At 38.9% G+C, this 14594-nt stretch overlaps 1 protein-coding gene across 2 annotated transcripts in view; it reads left to right on the forward strand.

Annotated features, from left to right (window-relative positions):
* Window positions 1-815: 815 nt before the first annotated feature.
* Window positions 816-14594, forward strand: part of LOC143289196 (uncharacterized) — a 47979-nt gene continuing 34200 nt past the window's right edge. The window contains exon 1 of one of the 2 annotated variants that reach the window (XM_076598134.1): window positions 816-1014. The gene's annotated coding sequence lies outside the window, so the exon portion shown is untranslated. Of the gene's footprint in view, window positions 1163-14594 lie in introns of both variants that reach the window. The other variant, XM_076598133.1, reaches the window with a different exon arrangement.

A 14594-nucleotide genomic window follows, 5' to 3' on the forward strand; every position in this document is an offset into this window, starting at 1 on the left:
ATTCCACACCCCTTTAATACAAGTCAAGTCTCCTTATTCCACACCCCTTTAATACCAGTCAAGTCTCCCTATTCCACACCCCTTTAATACAAGTCAATCTCCTTATTCCACACCCCTTTAGTACTAGTCAAGTATCAGTGTTCCACACCCCTTTAATACCAGTCAAGTCTCCCTATTCGACACCCCTGTAATACCAGTCAAGTCTCCCTATTCCACACCCCTTTAATACAAGTCAAGTCTCCCTATTCCACACCCCTTTAACACCAGTCAAGTCTCCCTATTCCACACCCCTTTAATACCAATTAAGTCTCCCTATTCCCCACCCCTTTAATACCAATTAAGTCTCCCTATTCCACACCCCATTAATACCAGTCAAATCTCCCCCGCAGTACATGTCTATCTTCCACATCACAACGAACGTCATTAACAAACAGCACAGCTGTCCGCTGTTTTAAACAATGTCGAAAAAGGATAGGCCAATTGAGTAGGACCAAACCGGAAGGACCAAACGGGAAAGGTCAAACGGGAAGGGCCAAACGGGAAGGGCCAAACGGGGCCATCGCACCATCTGGCCGATGACCCTCCAGTCCCCGTCCTGAGGGCACAGACTGCACGGAGCGTGGTGCAGGCCCAACAACCCCCACTCCACCCTCCGCACCCCTCTCGCCGTCACACGACCCGCCACTCCACACCCCAACAACTGTCAAACAGCCCCCAAAGGGCCACAGCTGTTGGCTCCACACCCACCCACATCCGTCACACTCCCTCACTGACGCACGCAGTGTGCGGATGACGCTCTCCAATATAAGAAACCAGGCGCGGTGTGTGGAAGCGCGGGGATTGAACAGAGCAGGCGTGGTGGGCACAGGGCAGTCAGCCAGCCAGCAGTCAGACGGGTCCTGAGATTCCTGACACAGACACGGCATCTGAAGCACTCTGCGTCCTGCCAATTTCACGCTTCGGTCTTTGACTGCAGGCGTCCACTCTGACCGACTGACTTTCACGGGAGAGAGAGAGAGTTCACTTCTATGTATATCTAACAGTTTGGGGGGGAAAACGCAGACACTGATATCCCATTTGACTGGCCGGACATCTGATTTGACTGGCCGGACATCTGATTTGACTGGCCGGACAAGGAAGACCAGACAGCCGCCCGATCAAGGTAGGCCGGTATTCACTGGGTCGTTTTGTTGCTTTGTTTTGTTCTTATTTTGTTGATAATTTCTTCTTCGTTTTTGAAGCAGAATGAAAAACGTTTTGTTGAAACTTTTATTGTTTTAATTTGCTTCCATCGTCACACAGTGTAGGACGCATGATGTTAACATCACAGCAGTAGCAGTATCAATTTAGTATGTTTTTTGTTTTGTTTTTCCAGTGCAAGAACATCCCGTTCTGAAAAGAAAATTATTTTGTTGATATTTCTTCTTCTCGCTTGTCAGATGGACAATGTTTTTGAAGCAAAACACACAAAAAAAAAAGAAAAAAAGAAAGTTTTGTTGACACTTTTACTTTGCTTTCATCGCCATACACAGCAGGACGCATCATATTGTCATCACAGCAGAAGAAGTTCAGAATTAATGTAGTCTGGTTTGTAATTCCGCTGCAGAAATACTCCGTTATAAAAATGGAATTTGAGGGGTTAGTCTGTCTGTGTCTTTGGCATGACTTGTCTTTTCTGTTTCTACGTTTATCGCGTGTACAAAAGTAAACGGTACGTTACCATCAATATTGTTCGTAATATTTAAAATGTTTTAACTCAGAATTATATCTTTAAACAGTGGAGGAGGTGAGGGAATTTTGTTTACTGTCCCGTCGGACGTACTGGTGACTGTAGACATTTACAGTTTAAGTATTTAGTTTTTACTTTTGAATATCATCGTTTAAAAGGTATTAAGTTCATGGTAAAACAAGGTAGATACCATCGTTTCTCATAAGATTACTTACAGACTCCTTTGAGAAATAGTTTTCAATAGAAAGTTTTGCGCTCCTGTGCACTTCTTCTGTTGCAACGGATTGTGTTTTTACACGTGGACACCTTTAGTTCCTTTCCTTATATTGAATATAGTGCATGGTCTAACTCATGCTTTGCATAACTTGTAAACAGGTAATCGGTTTATCTTTATGTCTTTCCTGAAATCTGTTGTTTTGTTGCTGTTCTTGTTTGTCTCGGCACTGTTTGAATGTGTTTCACCATTTCCGGGGTTTCTTGTCCTGTGTGCATTTCTTTACGGTCTGGTGCCCTGGAACCCCACGATCGGTCCTACAACATCACTGGGACTTTATTCTCTGTTACACGGACATCGTGTATTTTCGTGTCGTCTGTAAAAAATTGTTCATACATCAACCGCATTTCCCGATGAGTGATTATGTGACTGGATCTGATGATTCTTGTTCTCACCTTTGCATAATCTCTCCTTTTTTTCTCAGTTAAGTTTTTATTTTGTTGCATTTCTGCATAATTTGGAAATTTCCTTTGTAATGTTATGCTTTCTATATTGCGTGTCTGTCATAATTATTTCCTCTTTTTATGAAAAACAACATATGATTCTTCCTCCCCCCCCCCCCACCCGCACCCCCCCACCCCACCCCCACCCCCTCCACGCACCCCGCTTAAAAAACACGTTCGTTCTCTGTGTCTCTGTCCGTCGCTCACTGTTTGCTCAGAATTATATTGTTGAAGAGTGTGCGCTGTAGCTTTCTGTCTGTTCTTTTTGCAAGTCAGGAAATCCATGCTCATATTTCCTCCGATATACTCTCTCTGCCTCCCCTCTCTCTCTCTCTGTGTGTGTGTGTGTGTGTGTGTTTGTGTGTGTGTGTGTGTGTGTGTGATTAACAAAGTAGAGCAAAATGTTGACCGTCCATCGGTAACTGAATCTGGTACCGAGGACAGGTTTGTCTGGTTCGAGGAGTTCTTGCACACTTTCCATAATGAACTTAATTCACATGATTTCATGCAAAACATGCAGAATGCTTTCACAACACTAGCCACAGATATCGATGCTTCAATAGATACATTCATGAAAGCGCTATGCAGTACAGCAGTCTGCATGTTGAAAACAACAGGTAACAAGAAAAGGTCGAATGACTGGTTTGATGCAGAATGTGCTAGAAGAAGAAGAAAGCGAGGGGGTTGCTGCGGAAATTTAACCGCTCTAAGAAGACACACGAAGAAAAGAGAATAGCATATGTCACTGAAAGAAAAGAGTACAAACTGCTGTTAAATAGGAAAAAAAGACGAGTATGATAAAGCAAGATTAGCAAGACTAAAACAATTAACCAATGATCCCAAATTTTTCTGGCAAACAATTCGGTCAGTGAACAGAAAATCTGCAATATACAACAATATTTCTATTGAACAGTGGCACAAATATTTTTACAACATATTTAATGAACTAAACTCAGTGCAAGAGTTCGAAGAAAATGAGAAAATCTGCAATATACAACAATATTTCTATTGAACAGTGGCACAAATATTTTTACAACATATTTAATGAACTAAACCCAGTGCAAGAGTCCGAAGAAAATGAGAAAATCTGCAATATACAACAATATTTCTATTGAACAGTGGCACAGATATTTTTACAACATATTTAATTAACCAAACCCAGTGCAAGAGTCCGAAGAAAATGAGAAAATCTGCAATATACAACAATATTTCTATTGAACAGTGGCACAGATATAATATTTAATTAACCAAACCCAGTGCAAGAGTTCGAAGAAAATGAGGCAGAAAATGATGACGGAGCCATGTCAGACCCTTCTGACGCTCCCTTCTTTGGTGCCATCACAAGAGAAGAGGTTCTTGGTAGCGTCGGTAAGTTCAAGCCTGGGAAACGTTCGGGTCTTGACAAGATAATTGGCGAAATTCTGAGATATGCTAACGTTAACTACGGTCACAGATTTGTTTGTTGTTTATTTCAGTAATCTTTTCGATAATGGTATCTTTCCTAAGGAATGGGCCAGATCGATAATTGTGCCAATTTACAAGAAAGGTGACGCAAACCAGCCCGATAATTACCGAGTGTCGTTAGCAAGGTTTATACTAACATCTTGAACACAGAACTCTCCAAATGGGCAGAAAGAGAAGGTAAGATACTAGAAGAACATGCAGGTTTTAGAACAGGATACAGGACCGTGGATCACATTTTTACTCTTTATGCAATAGTTCAAAAGTTTCTGAATAAAAATTATAAACTGTATGCTGCTTTCGTTGACTTTAAGAAAAAGCACAGTAACACACAAGGCCTGCGTTACAAATAAGGTGTAAACAACACTGTAACACACTAAGCCTTCTTTATAAAAAGCCACAATACAACAGTTCCGCTGTGGCTGAACGCAGCACTTTGTCAAAGCACACGTTCCTTGATAGAACGCAGCACTTTGTCAAAGCACACGTTCCTTGATAGAACGCAGCACTTTGTCAAAGCACACATTCCTTGATAGAACGCAGCACTTTGTCAAAGCACACGTTCCTTGATAGAACGCAGCACTTTGTCAAAGCACACAATCGTTGATAGAACACAGCACTTTGTCAAAGCACACGTTCCTTGATAGAACGCAGCACTTTGTCAAAGCACACGTTCGTTGATAGAACGCAGCACTTTGTCAAAGCACACGTTCCTTGATAGAACGCAGCACTTTGTCAAAGCACACGTTCCTTGATAGAACGCAGCACTTTGTCAAAGCACACGTTCCTTGATAGAACGCAGCACTTTGTCAAAGCACACATTCGTTGATAGAACACAGCACTTTGTCAAAGCACACGTTCCTTGATAGAACACAGCACTTTGTCAAAGCACACGTTCGTTGATAGAACGCAGCACTTTGTCAAAGCACACAATCCTTGATAGAACGCAGCACTTTGTCAAAGCACACATTCGATGATAGAACACAGCACTTTGTCAAAGCACACGTTCCTTGATAGAACGCAGCACTTTGTCAAAGCACACGTTCGTTGATAGAACGCAGCACTTTGTCACAGCACACGTTCGTTGTAATAGAACGTAGCACCTTGTCAAAGCGCGTTGTAATAGAACGCAGCACTTTTTCAAAACACGTTGTAATAGAACGCTAACATTAAATCACTCAGGGAGGCGTGGCTTCGTTCCGATATATCCATATACGTTTCACCACATCTGGTAAGCAGTCGCCTGACCAGCAGCGTAACCCAGTGCGTTCAGTCAGGCCTTGACGTAAAATAAAACAAGAGAGGCAAGGCCTTCAAGACTCACTTGTGATAAATTAAGTCCCCTAGCATTAATTACAGAGTAATTTCCCTTTTTTTACACTCAGCACCAAAACGTTTGCAAAATAAATAAAAAATTCCATGCTTAGCAAAAGAAGCTCCTGTTTGAACAAAAAATTATAATAATGACTCCTCTTTAGAGAATACAAAAAATATAAATATAACAGTAAATGCAGTTTGCATATAATTAGGCTTCTTTTTTAAAATTTTTTTGTGCCCATCCCAGAGGTGCAATATTGTTTTAAACAAGATGACTGGAAACAACTGAATTTTTTTCTATTTTTATGCCAAATTTGGTGTCAACTGACAAAGTATTTGCAGAGAAAATGTCAATGTTAAAGTTTACCACGGACACACACACACACACACACACACACACACACAACCGAACACCGGGTTAAAACATAGACTCACTTTGTTTACACAGGTGAGTCAATAAAACGAAGTAAAATGAAATGCATAAACAAGTAAACGGATATAGTTAGAATGATGAATATATAGATTCAAATAATGGAGAAAACGGAAATGAAAATAGATACATAAATAGAAAAAGAAATTAAATAAATTATAGGAAAAAATGAAATGAAGAATAATATGAATAACGATAATGATGATATCAATAAATAAATAAACAAATTGATGTGAATACACACACACACACACACACACACATGCTGAACGGATGTAACAAATATGCAGTCTCATAGATATAAAAGCACAAACAAATGTGAACAGGCCCTATACATAAAAGCACACGAGCACCGACACATGCACACACAAAGAGTTTCCCAGGAAGATTGCGTCAGTCTGTTCTAAATGTCATGGTGTAATTGAAACTTGACTTGGGTGGACGTTTCAACTATCGCCGTTTCCTTTTGTTACGTGATCACAACTTTCTCTTTGTTTTCCGTCTTTTTTAAAATCTCCTTTTTGGGGGGTGGGGGCTGGGGTAGGGGTGGGGGTTATTTTTCATGCGAAGTATATTAAAGAACATCGCTACTTCAGATGAAGACTGGCATTTTTATAACTGATTTATGTGCAGATCACGTAAGCTCTCGAATGTGACAAACATTTTTTTTTTTTTTTTTTTTTTTTTTTTTTTTGAAGTGTCAGTTTTCAATGAAATATTTCAGTTCATTTTTAATTCACACAAAATTCCTCAGCGTAGCTTTCGTTGTGTGTATTGCATGTGGTATCAACGTTGTATCAAACAATCATTTGATCTCAAATGCTAACTCCCTGACTGTATGTAACTGAATCCAAACTGATTCTTGTGACTTTTTCCTTTTTCCTCTGTAGCTGTTCTATATAGAATAGAATATAGAATATGTCTTTATTACCAAGTGTACAGGGGTTACAAGGAATATTGGGGGGAGGGGGGGGGGTGCGGGGGGGGAGAAGTACATAACAAAGTACGAACATAAATCGAAAATCATACACAAACACAGATACAGTAGAAACTGGGATACATACAAGTGCATATCAATATAGAAACTTGTGTATACTCACACATGTACGCACTGCACACACACACACACACACACACACACACACACACACTCTCTCTCTCTCTCTCTCTCTCTCACACACACACACACACGTTTGAACAGAAGCCGCATATTATATGTGGATGGGGCTGATGACTAGATCTTCAGGTAGATGGTTGTTGATTGCACAATTCTAGTTATCATACTGGATTTGTTCGAGAGACAGGGCATTGACTGCTTTCGGGAAAAAAGTTATTGGCGAAGCGATTGGTTTACGTCCTTATACTTCTGTACCGTCGACCAGAGGGAAGCATCTCGAAAATCCCAAAAGCTGGATGTGATTCGTCCTGGCTGATTGATTTGATTTTGCTTTTTTGAGTAGCTGCTTATAATATATGTCTTCTAGAGAAGGTAGATCAGCCCCAGTAATCTTGGTGGCAGTTTTTACGATTCTGTTCAGGGCTGCGGCTTCTGCCTTGGAAATGTTTCCGTACCAAACAGTAATAGCGAAGGTTAACACGCTTTCAGTGACTGCTCGGTAGAAATCAACCATGATTTCTTTTCTAGTTCGAACTTTTTGAGGCGCCGAGAAAGTACAGGTGCTGTTGTGATTTCTTAACAATTTTTTCCGTATTTTTCTCCCATTTCAAATCGTTGGAAATGATCAGTCCGAGAAATTTAAACGCTGATGATCTCTACTTGTTTGTCTTTAATGACAAGTGGTGAGGGGTCAGATCTGGTCTTCCTGAAATCTAAAATTAATTCTTTTGTTTTTGATACGTTGAGTTCTAAGTTTTGATCACACCAGCTGACAAGTTCTAGTACTTCTTTCCTATATTTTGACTCATCACTGTTCGTAATCAGCCCTTCTGGAGTAGTATCGTCGGCAAACTTGACTATGGTGTTACATTCATTACGAGTGGCAGTCATGTGTGAACAGTGAGTACAACAGTGGGGACAGAACACATCCCTGTGGGACGCCTATATTGAGAATACATGTGGAGGGGGTGAGGTCACCAACTTTAACAACTTGCGGTCTGCATCTTAGAAAATCTAGGATCCATGCACAAACTGATTCAGGCAGCGAGAGGTCTTTCAATTTAAAATACAGTTTTGATGGTATTATTGTGTTGAACGCAGAGCTGTAGTCAATGAAAAGGATCCTAGCACAGTTAGGATTTTCGAGATGTCTGAGAACGTGGTAGAGACCTATGCTAAATGGCATCTTCAACTGATCTGTTAGCTCTATAGGCAAACTGAAAGGGATCAAATGATGGAGGAATGTAAGTTTTTAGGAATTGCAGAATCAAGCGTTCAAATGTTTTCATTACGACGGATGTTAAGGCTACGGGACGATAATCATTAAGACAACTAGGCTGTGCTTTCTTTGGAACAGGAATGATTGTTGATTTCTTAAAGCAGTGTGGTACCACACATGACTGAAGGGACATGTTAACTATGTCAGTGACTTCGCCTACAAGATCTCTTTTCGTAGGAAAACAAAACGACGCCATTCGAAAGAAAAATCACAGTAACACGTATCATATTTCTTTGTCATGTCTACCTTTTCCATCTGTATGTACAGAAAGAAATGGTTATGGACTTGATCTCTTTCAAAATAAATCTATCAGAGCTGATTTTGTAGATATGTCGACATTATTTTTTCTTATGCCCAGGTTGCTTTTTTTTCAATAGTTTTTTTCTGTCACAGTTTTCTGTGAACAATGTATATAATTTATGTTGTATGTAAACACATGAAATGCCACAAAATGGTATACTGAAAAACTGAATTTTTGAACTTATTCAAAACGCTATACTTGCCTTTCATTTTCAGTACTGCACAGTTCTCAGTTGTTGAAAACACAGCAGGGATAACACGTGTGGAGAGTGTATCACTGGAAAGTCGGAACAAATATGTTTGTTACTCTTCACCAACAACTAAATCATTCAGTCTATCACTGGAAAGCCGGAACAAATATGTTTGTTACTCTTCACCAACAACTAAATCATTCAGTGTATCACTGTAAAGCCGGAACAAATATGTTTGTTACTTTTTACCAACAACTAAATCTTTCAGTGTATCACTAGAAAGCCGGAACAAATATGTTTGTTACTCTTCACCAACAACTAAATCATTCAGTGTATCACTAAGAAAACCGGAACAACTATGTGTGTTACTCTTCAACAACAACTAAATCATTCAGTATATCACTAAGAAATCCGAAACAAATATGTTTGTTACTCTTCAACAACAACTAAATCATTCAGTGTATCACTGGAAATCCGGAACAAATATGTTTGTTACTTTTTACCAACAACTAAATCATTCAGTGTATCACAAAGAAAACCGGAACAAATATGTTTGTTACTCTTCAACAACAACTAAATCATTCAATGTATCACTAGAAAGCCGGAACAAATATGTTTGTTACTCTTCACCAACAACTAAATCATTCAGTGTATCACTGGAAAGCCGGAACAAATATGTTTGTTACTATTCACCAACAACTAAATCATTCAGTGTATCACTAGAAAGCCGGAACAAATATGTTTGTTACTTTTTACCAACAACTAAATCATTGAGTGTATCACTGGAAATCCGGAACAAATAATTATGTTTGTTACTTTTTACCAACAACTAAATCTTTCAGTGTATCACTAGAAAGCCGGAACAAATATGTTTGTTACTCTTCACCAACAACTAAATCATTCAGTGTATCACTGGAAAGCCGGAACAAATATGTTTGTTACTTTTTACCAACAACTAAATCATTCAGTGTATCACTGGAAATCCGGAACAAATATGTTTGTTACTTTTTACCAACAACTAAATCATTCAGTGTATCACTGGAAAGCCGGAACAAATATGTTTGTTACTCTTCACCAACAACTAAATCATTCAGTGTATCACTGGAAAGCCGGAACAAATTTGTTTGTTACTTTTTACCAACAACTAAATCAATCGGTGTATCACTAAAATAAAAAAAAGCCGGAACAAATATGTTTGCTACTTTTCACAAACAACTAAATCATTCAGTGTATCACTGGAAAGCCGGAATAAATATGTTTATTACTTTTAACCAACAACTAAATCATTCAGTGTATCATTGGAAAGCCGGAACAAATATGTTTGTTACTTTTTACCAACAACTAAATCATTCAGTGTATCACTAAGAAAACCGGAACAACTATGTGTGTTACTCTTCAACAACAACTAAATCATTCAGTATATCACTAAGAAATCCGAAACAAATATGTTTGTTACTCTTCAACAACAACTAAATCATTCAATGTATCACTAGAAAGCCGGAACAAATATGTTTGTTACTCTTCACCAACAACTAAATCATTCAGTGTATCACTGGAAAGCCGGAACAAATATGTTTGTTACTCTTCACCAACAACTAAATCATTCAGTGTATCACTGGAAAGCCGGAACAAATATGTTTGTTACTATTCACCAACAACTAAATCATTCAGTGTATCACTAGAAAGCCGGAACAAATATGTTTGTTACTTTTTACCAACAACTAAATCATTCAGTGTATCACTGGAAAGCCGGAACTAATATGTTTGTTACTTTTTACCAACAACTAAATCATTCAGTGTATCACTGGAAATCCGGAAAAAATATGTTTGTTAATTTTTACCAACAACTAAATCTTTCAGTGTATCACTGGAAAGCCGGAACAAATATGTTTGTTACTCTTCACCAACAACTAAATCATTCAGTGTATCACTGTAAAGCCGGAACAAATATGTTTGTTACTCTTCACCAACAACTAAATCATTCAGTGTATCACTGGAAATCCAGAACAAAAATGTTTGTTACTCTCCACCAACAACTAAATCATTCAGTGTATCACAAAGAAAACCGGAACAAATATGTGTGTTACTCTTCAACAACAACTAAATCATTCAGTATATCAGTAAGAAAGCCGGAACAAATATGTTTCTTACTCTTCAACAACAACTAAATCATTCAGTATATCACTAAGAAAGCCGAAACAAATATGTTTGTTACTCTCCACCAATAACTAAATCATTCAGTGTATCACCGGAAATCCGGAACAAATATGTTTGTTACTTTTCACCAACAACTAAATCATTCAGTGTATCACTGGAAAGCCGGAACAAATTTGTTTGTTACTTTTTACCAACAACTAAATCAATCAGTGTATCACTAAAAAAAAAAATTAAAAAAAAAGCCGGAACAAATATGTTCGCTACTTTTCACAAACAACTAAATCATTCAGTGCATCACTGGAAAGCCGGATTAAATATGTTTATTACTTTTAACCATCAACTAAATCATTCAGTGTATCATTGGAAAGCCGGAACAAATATGTTTGTTACTTTTTACCAACACCTAAATCATTTAGTGTATCACTAAGAAAGCCGGAACAATTACGTTTGTTACTCTTCACCAACAACTAAATCAATCGGTGTATCACTAAAAAAAATTTTAAAAAAGCCGGAACAAATATGTTTGTTACTTTTCACAAACAGCTAAATCAATTAGTGTATCACTAAGTAAGCCGGAACAAATATGTTTGTTACTCTTCACCAACAACTAAATCATTCAGTATATCACTAAGTAAGCCGGAACAAATATGTTTGTTACTCTCCACCAACAACTAAATCATTCAGTGTATCACTAAGAAAGCCGGAACAAATATGTTTGTTACTCTTCACCAAAAACTAAATCATTCAGTGTATCATTGGAAAGCCGAAACAAATATGTCTGTTACTTTTTACCAACAAATAAATCATACAGTATATCACTAAGAAAGCCGGAACAAATATATTTGTTACTCTTCACCAACATCTAAATCATTCAGTGTATCACTAAGAAAGCCGGAACAAATATGTTTGTTACTCTTTACCAAAACCTAAATCATTCAGTGTATCATTGGAAAGCCGAAACAAATATGTCTGTTACTTTTTACCAACAAATAAATCATTCAGTATATCACTAAGAAAGCCGGAACAAATATATTTGTTACTCTTCACCAACCTCTAAATCATTCAGTGTATCACTAAGAAAGCCGGAACAAATATGTTTGTTACTCTTTACCAAAAACTAAATCATTCAGTGTGTCATTGGAAAGCCGAAACAAATATGTCTGTTACTCTTCACCAACAACTAAATCATTCAGTATATCACTAAGAAAGCCGAAACAAATATGTTTGTTACTCTCCACCAACATCTAAATCATTCAGTGTATCACTAAGAAAGCCGAAACAAATATGTTTGTTACTCTCCACCAACATCTAAATCATACAGTATATCACTAAGAAAGCCGGAACAAATATATTTGTTACTCTTCACCAACATCTAAATCATTCAGTGTATCACTAAGAAAGCCGGAACAAATATGTTTGTTACTCTTTACCAAAAACTAAATCATTCAGTGTATCATTGGAAAGCCGAAACAAATATGTCTGTTACTTTTTACCAACAAATAAATCATACAGTATATCACTAAGAAAGCCGGAACAAATATATTTGTTACTCTTCACCAACATCTAAATCATTCAGTGTATCACTAAGAAAGCCGGAACAAATATGTTTGTTACTCTTTACCAAAAACTAAATCATTCAGTGTATCACTGGAAAGCCGGAACAAATATGTTTGTTACTCTTCACCAACAACTAAATCATTCAGTGTATCATTGGAAAGCCGAAATAAATATGTTTGTTACTTTTTACCAACAACTAAATCATACAGTATATCACTAAGAAAGCCGGAACAAATATATTTGTTACTCTTCATCAACATCTAAATCATTCAGTGTATCACTAAGAAAGCCGGAACAAACATGTTTGTTACTCTTTGCCAAAAACTAAATCATTCAGTGTATCATTGGAAAGCCGAAACAAATATGTTTGTTACTTTTTACCAAAAACTAAATCATTCAGTGAATCACATGAAAGCCGGACGAGAATGCAAGCTACTTATTACCAACAACAAAACCACAAAGTAGTATCAACAGATTTACTTGATTTATTATTATTTTTTCTGTTTTTCATTGTTGTGATGGGGATATTTTGAACTTTCGAGAAGTATACAGCACACCCGACCCGTCTTCTGAAAAAATCTAGAATTTTCCAAATGCTGTGAACAGTCACTGTTTTTCACTAAGTCACTGTACTCTATGAACAGTCACTGATGACCAGTAAGTCACCGTACTCTATGAACAACAGTCACTGATGACTAGTAAGTCACTGTACTATATGAAAAACAGTCATTGATGACCAGTAAGTCACTGTACTCTATGAACAGTCACTGATGGCCAGTAAGTCAATGTACTCTATGAACAGTCACTGATGACCAGTAAGTCACTGTACTCTATGAACAACAGTCACTGATGACCAGTAAGTCACTGTACTCTATGAACAACAGTCACTGATGACCAGTAAGTCACTGTACTCTATGAACAACAGTCACTGATGACCAGTAAGTCACTGTACTCTATGAACAACAGTCACTGATGACCAGTAAGTCACTGTACTCTATGAACAGTCACTGATGACCAGTGTCACAACCCGTAAGGGGTTGCCCATGAACCCCCACCCCTTCCCCGACTAGCTAACGTCCCGACAACACAAACACAGAGACACAGAAGAGTTCAGCTCGTTGCTTTACTGTGGTGATGCAAAAAATACATAAATACCCGCCACAAAACAAGGCATTACAAACCAAAAATAACTTTTGTCTAAACACAGCACAATTCTACAAGTTACAGTCAACTGCAGCATGCTGCTCAACCCGCTGCCAGAGTTCAAAACTCGTGCTGACAGCTGAAAACGGACAAAACTTGTAGCTTGATGGCTGCAGCTGGTCGGCAAGAGGGACAGTGGGAAGGTGGGAAAGGGGTAGATGGAAGTATGGAGTGGGAGCGGGAGTGGGAACTCGAGAAGTTACAGCACACCCGAACGTCTTCGAAAAGAATCTAGAATTTTCCATGCGGAACTCACGTTTTCACTAAGTCACTGAAATAAGTCACTGTACTCTATGAACAACAGCACTGATGACCAGTAAGTCACTGTACTCTATGAACAACAGTCACTGATGACCAGTAAGTCACTGTACTCTATGAACAACAGTCACTGATGACCAGTAAGTCACTGTACTCTATGAACAGTCACTGATGACCAGTAAGTCACTGTACTCTATGAACAGTCACTGATGACCAGTAAGTCACTGTACTCTATGAACAGTCACTGATGACCAGTTAGTCACTGCACTCTTCTCTCCCTTGTCGCTACCCCTCTCTCTCTCTCTCTCTCTCTCTCTCTCTCTCTCTCTCTCTCTATTTCTGGCTTTCTCCCTGTCTCTCTTTCTGCCCGCTCTCAGATCTATTTCTTATCTCCCTTCTCTCCCCCTCCGTTCCCCCCACCCCACCCCCCCTCATCCATCCTCACCTTTCCACCCCACCTTTTTTCTTATTTCGTTCTTTCCTCCCCCTTTTTTTTTTCTTTCCCCCTTTCCCACTTTCTGTTTTTCTTTAAGGATTTCCGTCTTTCTTTATCAGGCATATATCTCCCCGCCCCCCCCCCCCCCACCCCCACCCCCCCTCCCCTCCCAATGCCCCCCACCAACCTCTCCAGCTCTGCTTGTTGGTCGTGTTCTGGATGGAGTGATGTGCCTGGAGGTAACGCGTCCGCCTAGGAAGCGAGAGAATCTGAGCGCACTGGTTCGAATCACGGCTCAGCCACCGATATTTTCTCCCCCTCCACTAGACCTTGAGTGGTGGTCTGGGCGCTGGTCATTCGGATGAGACGATAAACCAAGGTCCTGTGTGCAGCATGCACTTAGCACACGCAAAAGGACCCACGCCAACAAAAGGGTTGTTCC

The sequence above is a fragment of the Babylonia areolata genome, chromosome 13 (assembly GCF_041734735.1).
Source record: "Babylonia areolata isolate BAREFJ2019XMU chromosome 13, ASM4173473v1, whole genome shotgun sequence".
Taxonomy (NCBI): domain Eukaryota; kingdom Metazoa; phylum Mollusca; class Gastropoda; order Neogastropoda; family Buccinidae; genus Babylonia; species Babylonia areolata.